The sequence below is a fragment of the Tamandua tetradactyla genome, chromosome 20, assembly GCF_023851605.1.
Source record: "Tamandua tetradactyla isolate mTamTet1 chromosome 20, mTamTet1.pri, whole genome shotgun sequence".
Classification (NCBI taxonomy): Eukaryota; Metazoa; Chordata; class Mammalia; order Pilosa; family Myrmecophagidae; genus Tamandua; species Tamandua tetradactyla.
The window spans coordinates 55,294,971-55,307,832 of NC_135346.1; positions in this window are offsets into that span (position 1 = coordinate 55,294,971).

Below are 12,862 nucleotides of genomic sequence, written 5' to 3' on the forward strand. Positions count from 1 at the left end.
GCCCCAGGGGGTGAAATATAGGATGGTCAGTTTGGATTCCCAAGTGATGATTGTGAAATAGAGCTCCCTACACACACACACACACACACACACACACACACACACACATTTAGCATAAGTGAAAAAGAAATATTTTGTGTTTAAACCACTAGGATTTGGGCACTGCTTGTCACTGCAGCAAAACCTCACTTATGCTAACTTGTTTGACCCTCTTTAAAGGGATCTTGTTAGGATTAGATGAGGATTATGTCAGATGTTTAGAACAGTGCCTGGCACATAATAAGTACTCAATGGATGTTAGTTGAAATAATCAGTATCATGACATCAATTATTATTAATAAAAATACATATAATTTATCATAAATGATCTAATTTTCAACTTCACAATGACTGCGGGGTGGTGGTTATTATCTTTATTTATTTATTCAATGAGCATTTAATGAACACCTGTTTCATGTGAGCTAATATGGTAGATTCTAGGCTATAGAGAAAAATGAGAGAAGCTTTTTATTCATATGAAGAGGTCCATCTAACCCAGATTTGAGAGCAGAAATGATATTAAAGGAAGGCATGCCAGAGCTGAATCTTAAAATGTACATGGGGGTTACCAGATGGAAAAGGGAATGAAAGACATTTTAGGCAGCAGAAACCAGCATCTGCAATGACAAAGGAGCCTGAAATTATATGCTTTTTTAGTGGAACATTGAGCAGCTTAGTATGATAGAGGCAGAAGGTTTGGGTTAGGGATGTAGCAGACAATGTTGCTTGGCCAGAACTACTAGACCAAGTAGTAGTCTAGTACTAACCAGTAGTCTCCCATTCATTTCTCCCTTGCCCACCTGGCACCATAAAGACTGAAAAAGACAAATATTGACTTTCCCAGTATCCCTTGCAACTAGAAGTGTCCCGTGGCACTGTTTCATCTAAAAATACATCAGGAAAAGTCCCCTCAGGAGCTTCGGACTAAAACAAAGGAGCATGTGAACAGAACTGTCTTTGTCATGTGCGGGTAATGCCTAGAGCTGTGGCAGTCATCTTATGAAAATAAGGAGAAGGTCAAGACAAGTGGGGAGACAAGGCACATTACCTGAGCTCTTCCTTAAACAACCCCGGAAGTGCTCACCCCCAGATTTCTCGATAAGTAAAACATAAGTATCCCCATGATTTAAACCTCTGTTCCTCTTGTCATTCATAGCCGAAAGTATCTTGGCTAATGGGATTGCTTTGAGAAATCAGGCTACAGAGATTAAGAAGACTGAGATCACACAGGACCTTGAATGTCAGGCCTGGGAATTCAGATTTATTTCTAAAGGCAATAGGGGCAAGTAAAGGATTTTGCAGAGGGAAGAGAAACTAAGGTTTAAAGAGGGGGGTCACTACCCAGGACCCTAGTGCTATAGGTGCCAGAGCTGAGATTTGCATGGAGGCGTTTCATGCCAAGTCCCAACAGTCTTTCCACTGCTGTGTAGGACATCTTCCCTCTGTAACCAAAGGGCAAGACTTCACAGGGTAGCTTTGCTCATGGCTTGTTTTGACCCGTGGATCATTTCTGTCAGCATGCTGACAAGGTTCAGATTCGGCCAAAGCTTCTTCCTAATTTGGGGCCAGATCTGCCATCGCTATAAATGAGGAAACTTGAGGAAGTGTGTGAAGAAATGGGAGAAGGTGAGACGGTGAGGGCGGTGTATTAGGGCCAAACTTAGCATGGGAAAAGACTCATAAAGAGAGAGTGCACAGAGGAAAATAGAAACAGGAAGTGACGTCGAGCTTCCCATCATCTTGGTTTCAGTGGCAAAGGAGAAAGTTGTAGCCACAGCGTCCTACCCTGCCCTCTCCATGGTTTGCCCCTCTCTGGCCCACACTGCTCCAACAGGCATCTACGAGACTCTGAGCTCCTGAGAGCCAGGGCACATCTTATACATCTCTGTCCCCCAGAGCCTAGCTCAGTGTGTGATGTGGAAGGGTCATGCAGCCAGCGTCTGCCCAATGTGGACGAGGCAATGTGGCATTATGAGTGAGTACATTGCTAGGGTGGGACCCCCTCAAGAGACAGAGTCCCAGGTCAACTCCATTCTTTTTCCTCCACTCAAGTAGACCCACTCACACATCAGCCACCCCCCAACAAACAGCATCAAAGACCAGCTAATACTCAGGTTAGTTTAACAGTTAAGAACAACCAGTTCTGAGAACCAAATTGCCTGGCTCTGCCACTCAATTGCTGCATGACTTTGGGCAAGGAGATTAACACCAATGTCTCAGTTTTCGCATCTGTAAACTAATACTTCTGAGGATGAAGCAAGTTAATAAATGGAAAATGCTGACACAGAGGTACTTGATAATTAGATATCATCACCATTATGATCATGAGTCAAGGCAGCCCTTAGCACCCTGATCTTCACTTTGAACTCCCTTCAGCCTACTTTGGCTCCCTATTGCCTCCCCGGTGTAGAACTTGTGCTTGTAGTGCTTACAATAGACATAGGGAATACTTGCCAGTACTTATAGTATCCCAGAAAGTTCTCACCAGTGTACTCTTTAATCCTGACATCTGTCTTGCCAGTGCCCCCTCTGGATTTGGGATGATTTGCTTGCCCTGGGGCCTTTCAGCTCAGCAACTCTCTGGCTCCTTCTGCCCTGTGGCTCCAGGGTCCCTTCACTCCGCACCACCACCTCCCACTCTGGGCTTGCCCCCCCACCATGACCCCCTCTGCCCTGGCCAGTGGGCACTGCTGAGCCCTATTTGTGTGTTTCCACCTTTGTGCTTCATGTATGTTGCCCCTGACTCATCTGCCAGTTTACAAACCCAGAACCTTTTCTCTTTCCTGTGCCACCTCATTAAGCAGCCCATCTAGCCTGTGATCGTGGGGGCTCCTCGGGGAGATTTCTGTGAGAGAGGCCTGCTGCTTGTCTGTCCCTCCAGGCATTTGCCCTCCCTCTTTAGTTGCCCAGGGAACATCATCTGAAGGGCAGATGTCTTTCTTTTGCATTGATATGTGTCTGTATGTGCATATGTATGGTATGTGTGTATTTGCATGCATTAGTGTATTTGTGTACATGTATTTGTGTGTGTATTTAGTGTATGTGTGTGCGTGCATATGTGTATGTATATATATAATGTGTAAGTGTATATATGTGTGTGTATGAGTATTTGTGTGCATGTGTATATATGTGTGTATATGTATTTGTGTGCATGAGTGTATTTGTATATGTACTTGTACGTGTGTATTTGAGTGTATTTGAGTGTATATGTAGGCATGCATATGTATCTGTGTGCACATGTGCGTATATATATGTGTGTGCATGTTTGCACACATGTGTACATGTGTGTGTATGTTTGTTTTCCAAGAGGGAAATCATCCACCATTCTGTTGGCTGACCAGGAAGATTATTAGTTTTAACAATAATAATAGCTCACATTTGTTAAGCACTTAATATAAGCCATGTGGTCTGCTAAGCACTTTCTATGAACTAACTAGTAACATGTTCACAATGACCTTGGGAAAGCGGGTGCTATTTTTATCACCATTTTTCAGATAAAGGGACTGCAGCTTAGAGAATAACTTGCTCAGGATTTGTGCATACAAAAAGGTGGAGTCAGGATTTGAACCCAGTCTGTCTGACTCCAAACTCTGCCCCAAATCAGAGCCTCGCAAGCTTTTATATACATGCAAATCACCTAGAGGCCTTGTTAAAATGCAGGATCTATTTCACTGGTCTGAGGAAGGGCCTAAGATTTTGCATTTCTCAGAAGTTCTAGCATGATGCTGATGCCTCTGATCAGAGCACACATTCCAAGTAGCGAAAATCTAAATTATGCTGTATTTCTTCTTGCTATGTTAGGCTAATTGTAAGACATTCAAGCAAGTTCTTTCCTAGAAGGAATTTCCTGAAATAGACTCACGGGAAAGGTTTGTGGCAAGAACGGGGGTTTGAATTCCAGCAGCTATTTAGGTGCCATGACCTTGGACAATTTCCACCCTTAGAATTTCAGTTTCTTCACCTTCAGGGTGGGATAAGAGTGCCTCCTGATGATTGATTGTGAGGCATCTGATGGAAGAAAGCCCCCGGAATGGGGCTTTGTAGGCTGTGCTATAGGTACGACTATTACAGTAATTGGTTATTACTTTTCTTCTTCTTTTTTTTTTTTTTTTTTTGGTGGGTGGTGGTGGTGCATGGTCCAGGAATCGAACCCAGGGCTCCCACATGAAAGGTGGGCATTCTAACCACTGAACTACCTGTGCACCCTAGTAATTGATTATTAGATAATAAAGCCTAAACTTATGCCATTACCAGTGATAACTCCAATTGAAAGGACCCTGGATAGAGTCCTTCATGGCAGACATTCAGTTTTCATTCATTCTCTAAACCTTTTCTTTTCAATCATCTGCCTAATGATCAAGGGTGATGAGTTCAGCATAATGTTTTCTTATACTTATTAGAAACCTTCACTACCTCCACATTTGAGCCCTACAGGGCTCTTTGTGAAGTGTAGTCTTAACACTCACAAAGTACTTCTCCCAAGCGCCTTCCCTCTTTGGATGGAGGAAAGCCTGGGTCCAGAACAACAAGATTCCAAGGAAAATTTGACTGAGCAGGAGTATTGTACCAAACTGACACCTACCTCTGAATTCCCAGCCCAGGGCCCAGTGTGGAGAACACTAGATGGCTGACGAAACGAAGGGTTAATTGAATGTTAGGTAATTCTCATTAGGTCCCTTAATTCATCCTTTCTAATAAACCTGATGTGGTGAACTAATGATGACCACAAATTCCTTATTACTCCGCCCACCAAAAGGTAGAGTCTATTTCCCCTGCCCTTGAAGCTAGGCTGGCCCTGGGATTTGCTTTAAGAGTAGAATGTGGCAAATATGATGTTCTGGGTGTTCTAAGCCCAGGCCTTAAGAGGACTAATAGCTTCTGCTCCACCCACTCCTCTCCTTGGAACCCGAGCCCTAAAGAAGTTTGGGCCAGACTGCTGAGGGAAGAGAGGCCACTCATGGAAAGAGGCCTCAAATAACTAGCTAAGCTTCCAGTGGAATGTGCCCTCGACTATCCTACATGGAGCAGAAGAACCACCCAGCTGATCTCTGATGACCCACAAATTGTGAGAGATAATAAATTCTTGTTGCTTTAAGCCCACTAAGTTTTGGGATGGCTTGTTACACAGCAACTGATAACTAACACACTAGATATTTCACTTTTGTTTTCTTAACTCCCTATTTCCTACCCCTACCCCATCTCCCTGGTAACCAATGTTCTAAACTCTGGCTCTGAGTTTGCTTATTCTAATTATTTCATATCAGTGAGACAATGCAATATTTATCCTTTTGTGTCTGGCTTATTTCATTCAATATGATGTCTTCAAGGTTTATCCATGTTGTCACATGTTTCAGAACTCCATTCTTTTTTAGGGCTGAGTAATATTCCATTGTGTATATATGCCACCTTTTTGTTATCCATTTGTTGGTTGATGTAGGCTTGGCTTGCTTCCATCTTTTGGCAATTGTGAATAAGGCTTCTATGAACAGTTTTGTGCAAATATCTGTTCAAGTCCCTTTCTTCAATACTTTGGGGATATATACATAGAAGTATTGCCAGGTCATATGATAATTACTTCACTTTCTGAGGAGCTGTCAAATGTCTCCATAGCTATTGTACTATTTTACATCTCAACCAGCAATGAAAAAGTATTTCTATTTCTCCACATTCTCTCTGACACCTGTAATTTTCTTTTTTGTAAAATAGCAGCCATTCTAGTGGGTGTGAAATGGTATCTCATTGTGGTTTTGATTTGCATTTCCCTAATAGCTAATGATGTTGAGCTTGTGCTTTTTGGCCATTAAATATCTCTTCTTCAAAGAAAAGTCTCTTCAAGTCTTTTGGTTCATTTTAAAAATTGGGTTGTTTGTCTTTTTATTGTTGAGTTGAATATTTCTTAATATATTCTGGATATTAAGCCCTGATTGGATATGTGGTTTCTAAATACATTCTCCCATTATGTAGGCTGTCATTTTATTTTCATGTAAAGTCCTTTGATGCACAAAACACTAGATATTTCTTGAATCTACTTTTTTTTTCTAATCTTCCCTTCCTTTTATACACCTAATAAATATTTAATTTGCTAAGCCAGGAGCTCTCATGGAAGTCCCTACATTAGCAGCATCAGCAGCATCCAGAAGCTTGTCAGAAATGCCATCTTTAAGCCCTACCCCAGACCTACCTGCTGAATCAGAAAACTTCTGGATAATTCTCATGCGTGCTCAAATTTGAGAACTACTAGACTAAGCCAATGATTCTGGCTTTGCTTCTCAATCACCTATGAATATAAAAGGACATACCTGCTCAGGGCCTGCCCCAGCCCTGCTGAATCAGGTAAGCCCTAGGTGTATGTGATATTTAAAGAGTTCCATGCTAATTCTGCTGGGCAGCCAGGTACCATGGAAGAATTAAAAATGGTCCTCTTGATTTTGGACCCTCAAGACCAGTGCTTCTCAAGCTTTAATGCAAAATGATTCACCTGGGGATCTGGAAATCATGCAAAGTCTGATTCATAGGCTTGGGGTGGGGCCTGAGATCATGTATTTCTAATAAACTCACAGGTGAGGCTGATACTGCAAACCACACTTGGAATAGCAAGCATCCCAGGAGTCACTATCTTCTCTAAAGGGTATATGACTTAAAAGGCAATTTTATGTTACACACGCACACACACACACAGAAATATACATACCCTTACCTGAAAATGCTACAACAAGGGGTAACTCTAAAGACTGCTGTGAAGTGACCCCAATACTCCTACTGCACCGTCTTCAAGGAAGAGTGCCTAGAGGAGATAGCATTTGAGCATTGCCTTGAAAGATGAAGAGGATTTTGTCCAACAGGCTTGAAAAAGAATGGTCTAAGGTCAAGGAAAGAGCCTTTGTTAAAGATGCCCAAAGACCCATGCATTGTGGCTGGGTCTAGAAGGGGTGGAATGGGGAAAGGGAAATGAAACTAGAAATGGTTTGGAGCCAGATTACAAAGGGCCTGGAACGTCAGGCTAAAAAGTCTGAATGTTATCCCATGGGCAATGGGAAGCTGAGCCGTGGAAGTCTCTTCAGCAGGGGAGTGACTTCTCTGTGCAATTAGAACCCTTGTACTCACACAGGGTTGCCCTAATTGTCTGACCCCCATCATGTCAGCAAGCTTTATATGACAGAACACAGGGATGCCAAAAAAAAAATATTCAGGGATCTGAAATTAAATACAGCAACCCAACATTTTTGCAACTGCAGTGGCTCATCTTCCTTCAAAGAGGACCATGCCCCAATATCCTTGAAGAATTGTCTGAAGCAGGAGGGACACCAAGATTTTCACTCCCAGAGAGTCCAGCTCTACTCACATGTTCCAGTAAGTAATGTGCTCTTTACCACAACAAGTTAAAAAAATCTGCCCCATGGAATGAAAATCACTACTGCCCGGCTACGCAGGCGCAGCCTCAGTTACCATGGAAAATTCCTGATTGAAGTCAGCTAAAGAATGTCCTAGGTAGCAACTGTTATGAATAAGAGCTTCAGCCTTGCCCTGACATTCAAGATCGGGTTCTTTCATATGTCATTGCACAAACCAGGTGATTAAACCCCTGTGTTTTACAAAATCAGAGAATGCACCCACCTTCTCCAGGCCGACTACCCTTTTTAATAACCCACGCGGTCCTGCTCACTTAGCATGAGAACAAAACTGCAACCATGAAATTATTTTAACAAGACCATAAAAAAAACAATTTGCTTGAGTGATGTTTAGGGAGACGGGGGGGCCCACCCTCTCTCTAAACTAATTAAACTGCACTATATGTCCTTGTGTAGTTCCTGACATTTTTCTGGTTCACTCGGTTTGAATGGTTACATGAGGATCGGTGCCAACCTCCCAAATGGCTAACTCAAAACAAAAGCAGGGTCTCCAGAGTATTCTCAAGCATCCAGCAAATTGGGGGAAAGTTATTTTGGGTTAATCAATGAACTTCAGTTGCAATCACATCTTGCCTCATAGAGAAAAGACTGAAAACAAGTAATCCCTGTCTGAAGTCCAACTTGGGATGAACTAGACAGTGGCACTGATTTTACTGTACTCTTTCTATCTGATTTGATTTGATTCTTAAAATCCCGTCCTGCTTTGGATGAAGCCATTGACAATGGTCTCTTGTTTTCTTTTTCTCCCATCCCACCCCTTAATAATTTATGTTTTTCCTACTCACGCTAGCTATTCCCGGAAGCCATTGAAAGTTTCCTTGAACATTTTTACAGGCAAGTGGTTTATTCTCAGCCTGGACAGGACTAGACATTGATGAATGGCTGGGAACTTTGGTTTCTGGCAAGGCGAGCCTTAGTTTGAGCTGGCAAGGCCTTTGGGTGTTTGCTGGACTCTGTGGAAGTCAAACTTGAAAGCATAATAGCATCTTGGACACAGCATGGTATATCACACAGGGTCATTGAGAGGCAGCTCCAGGATTAAACATCTTAACCCAATGCCCGGGACATGGTCATCTCTCAGTGCTTGCCTAGGTCTCCCCTTCTTGTATTATGCTTGCTTTACCCATCCCAGGTGTACCTTGTGCAGAGGTGGTAGGCCATGCTGCAGCGCTTGCACACTGCCAGGTCCCCACCAGGGTTCACTCTCTAGTGCCGCTGTCAGTCTTCTGTCTCCTGTCCCACAGCTACAAGAAAGGTGGAGCCTTACTCCTTGCAGAACAGCTCCCTCACCTTTTCGGCTGCCTGGAAGAAGGATTGATGGGGAAGGAAGCTGCCAGGAAGAACAGCAACCTGAGTGGAATAACTTCCTGTTCTGAAGCCCAGAGACTTGCAGTCAAGAAGAGTGGTAGAATCTCAGTGAAGATGGTACCCAATGGCCCATGCAGAAAGGGTTACCTGTGGCCTGTGGTCAGCATGGCTGGCAGCGTGCACTCAAGCCTGCGTCTGGCTTAACAGTACATCCTTCCTGTACAGGGATGCATTTTCTAAGGAATCTACCAGGTGCTAAGGAGAGCAATTTTTGAAAGACAGCCAGTTATTTGGCCCTTCCACATCACAGAGCCCATGGTATGTGTTAATCCACTTTGCCTCTCTGGTGTTCTCTTCCTTCCTTCTCTGCGTGGATGAAAAGCACAAGAGCTACTACTACACCCAGAGAATTCATTACTCCCTACTTACAGCTTGCCAGAATCATAATGCCTGGACTTCAATTCTAGAACCACAGCTGCCACTCTCATTTAAGGGTCCACCGCCTCATGCCTGTTGACCGCAGTGATCCCCTAGTGACAGCTTTCTGTGCATATACATTTGCCTTCCTCCATTCCCTAGTCTAGGTAGCAGTCAATATCAATTTTCACAACGTAACTCTGGGGTCCAGGCCCGGTTAATCTGAAGACTGCATCTCCCTGGCCTGTGTGGCTGGTGCAGGGATGGGCTAAAATCCGTGCTAGTTAATAATAATAACTCTCATCTAGTAAGTACTTGCTGTATGCCAGATCTGGAGCAGAAAGTTTAATAGCCAGTGTCTCATTTCATCCCCCCAATAATCTTACAGTGTCTGTGCTATTATGTTAGAGGAGGTAAGAGACTTGTCCTGGGAATCCAGTGAGACAGCATCAGAACTTGAACTCAATTCATTCTTACTCCAAGAACCTATGCTCTAAACCACCAGGTCTGAGCATGCATGCAGAGCGCTCTGTGGAGGTTTTCTCCAAACAGCAACAGTTTTCATTCTAAGAGTTTTTCTTCGAGGGAGGCTAGCATTAGGGTGCAATGTAGACCAAGTCAAGAAAAACAGAGACTGGCTGAACCGGCTCATAGGCCTTATGGAGGAAACTGTCCTCTCTCCCTCCTACCAACAACATGATGGCAACATATCTGCTGCCTTACCAGAATGTGAAATGTTTGAAAACTTTATTGAAAGAGCAAATATAGGCAAACTTAAAATTTTCTGCTTTAACTACCTTCGAGTATACAATTCAGTGGTTTTAATGACATTCACAATACTGTTCTACCGTGACCAATATCCATTGCCCCAGCTTTTCCATCATCTCAAAGAGACTCTGTACCCAATAATAATGGGGATTTTATTTGACATGATGAAACACCACAACTTTACAGTAACCTGTCGCATCTTGGTAGATTGATGAGTTTCTCCTTCTGAAATCAATGTGGGCATTTTTGTGGATTGATCCTGGGATGAACTCTGCAAGAAACTTTTACTTTTGGGTTTGGCATGAAATAAAATGGGCGTTCAGATCACTATCCACATCCTTGGAGCATTAAACCGGCTTCCCCGAGAGAGGACAAGTCCACTTGTGTTCTGGGCCAGGGGTCTGGGGTCAGGAGAACCAGGTTAAGGAACTTGGTGATCAACAAGCCCAGGACCCAGGTGAACTTGTTTCCTCATCCATCAGTCCATGGAATGATAACCCTGCCTGCCAGGTTCGGTGCAGGACTGAGCTCATTCCCATCACAAACTTAGCATAGCACCTGGCACATAATAAAGACTCAATGAATCAAAGCTTTTTTTCAGTTTTCTACTGAGAGGAAGAATTTATTTTAAAACGTGATTATTGAGTTGATTGATTTATACTCCCAAATCTAAATACATGCCGCTGACACATAAAGAGTCCAATCTTTCTTCCTCCTTATATGTCCCTTTCTTAATCAAAAAAAATTCCTCTTGTAAAATGATTGCTCACATACCTGATTTATTTTTATTTGAAAACATGCCCATGGCATCATTTAGTTCTCTATCTATAAAAACCCATGCCAGATGCTTCTTTCTCACTTAAGCTCCAAGAAAAGATTTTCCCTTGAGTTTTCCATATGTACTGATGCAAATAATGTAGCTGCTCCTGTTTTCTTTTTTGCTTTGGCCACTAGGAAGCTCAAAGTCAAATTTGTGGTTCAACTTTGACACAAGTCTAGAATTTCATTTCCTTGTTTATATTCTAACCCCCCACCCCACCAGGTATATATCTGTTAAATCTATTCTTCCCTAATCCTGATTTGTTCTCTGGCTATCATTTTCTACTTGATTGTATGTATTATCAGAAGCCACATGCAGAAAGGGGTCACTTATTTATGAACAGTCCCTGGGAAGGTAGTTTATCAAAATATGAACTATTTTTTATCTGCTACAACTGCATCACCCAGAACCTTGGAATTTTTGTGTTACTTTTGTGCCTTTGTTTACTGGCCAATGCATGGCATAAAGCCAGAATGCAAAATAATTCATGTAAACTGAAAAGTAAAGCTATCACATGAACAACACCCTTCATGTCTGCTGGTGCCATTCTCTTACTTCCGACAAAGCAATCTAGTAAACCCAGCTAGGAATGAAGCAGAGAAGGGGGCTGTGGGTCACACTGCGTGCGTGTGTCCATGGCAGAGAAAGAAAAAGAGAGAGAGAGAAAAGCTTCAACCCCAGTGCACATAACTCTTTATCTGCTTGGGCCCCTGGTGACAGTTTGTCACCTGAGCGTGTCTATATGCTCATCCGCTGTCTTTTGATAAGCCTGGTGACTCATTCCCTCTGACCTGCACATCTGCCACCGCCTCCTGGCCACTCCCTGGACTCCGGAATGGGCCTCTTCAACCCACTTTCTGCTGGGTCCCAGAGTAGTTTTCTTTTAGTTTTTAATGCAAAGATGAGCACATGACCTTCCTGCCTAATCCCTTCAGCATTACCCACAAAGTACACTTTGAAATTCCCTGATCTAATGTACCACCTTATTTTATAACTGAAAATGAAACCCAAAAGAGTAAAGGGATATTCTTGAGGTCACACAGCAAGTCAGTGGCCCAAATCACAACCAGAATTGAGGTTCCATTCTTTAATTCATTCGTTCCCACATGTGTTCATTCACTTACTCAAAAAATATTTATGAGGACTAACATGTGCCAGGTATACCACAAGTGCCAGAGACACAGCCGTGAGTAAGACCCATACCATGCTTGCCTTATTGGGGGTCCATTCTAGAAGGACAGGGTGCCAATTGTCAGCTCTGGGAATATCCGGGTCTGGATGCGTGAGTGAGGTCTCAAAGAGGGACTCAGCTCAGCTTGTTTTAGGATCAGAAAGGAGCTCGTTGGGGCTAGAGCAAACAGGGTCTCGGAAGGCCTGGAGCCACGGTGTTGTAGGTTCAATCACGTTCCCGGCAAAGGCTGTTCGAGTCTCAACCCCGTCCTGCCGATGTGAACCCATCTGTAAATAGGGTCTTCAAATCCAACTAGTTAAAATGAAGTCAGACTGGGTCACAGTGGGCCTTAATCCAATAGGGCTGGCGTCCTTTTAAGCTGATGGTCCTGCCAGCAGTAGGAGGCAGGTGGGGAGGAAGGCGGCCGTGTGGTGGAGGCAGAGCTTGAATTAGGGAGTGCCGGCCACCTACCCCAGACTTCAGAGACCGTGTTATCCTGCTGACACCTTGATTTGGGGCTCACAGCCTCCCAAACTGTGAGACAGAAAGTCCTGCTGCTCCAGCCAACCAGTTTGGGTTATTTTGTTGCAGCCACCTGGTAAAATGAGGACGCACAGCCAGGTCCTGGGTCCCCTGCTCCATCACCATAATTCTGGTTTCAGAATCTCATCAATAGTTCAGACCTTTAGTTGCAAAAAAAGAGAAGGAAGCCAGGGTGGCTGGCCCTTTCCTTCCACTCTCAACCCAACCACGGGAATTGGGGGTGGGATGGGGGGGAGCACACTCCTTCTCACTGGAGCACGTTCACACCTAACGTTATTTTTAGGCTTCTCTCCAGCTTGATGAAAGAGCGGATGGAGTTGTCTGTGTGGCTGAGAAATGCTCCTGTGGGGGAGGCAGCCTGAGAGCCGGGAAGAGCTCCAGCCCTGG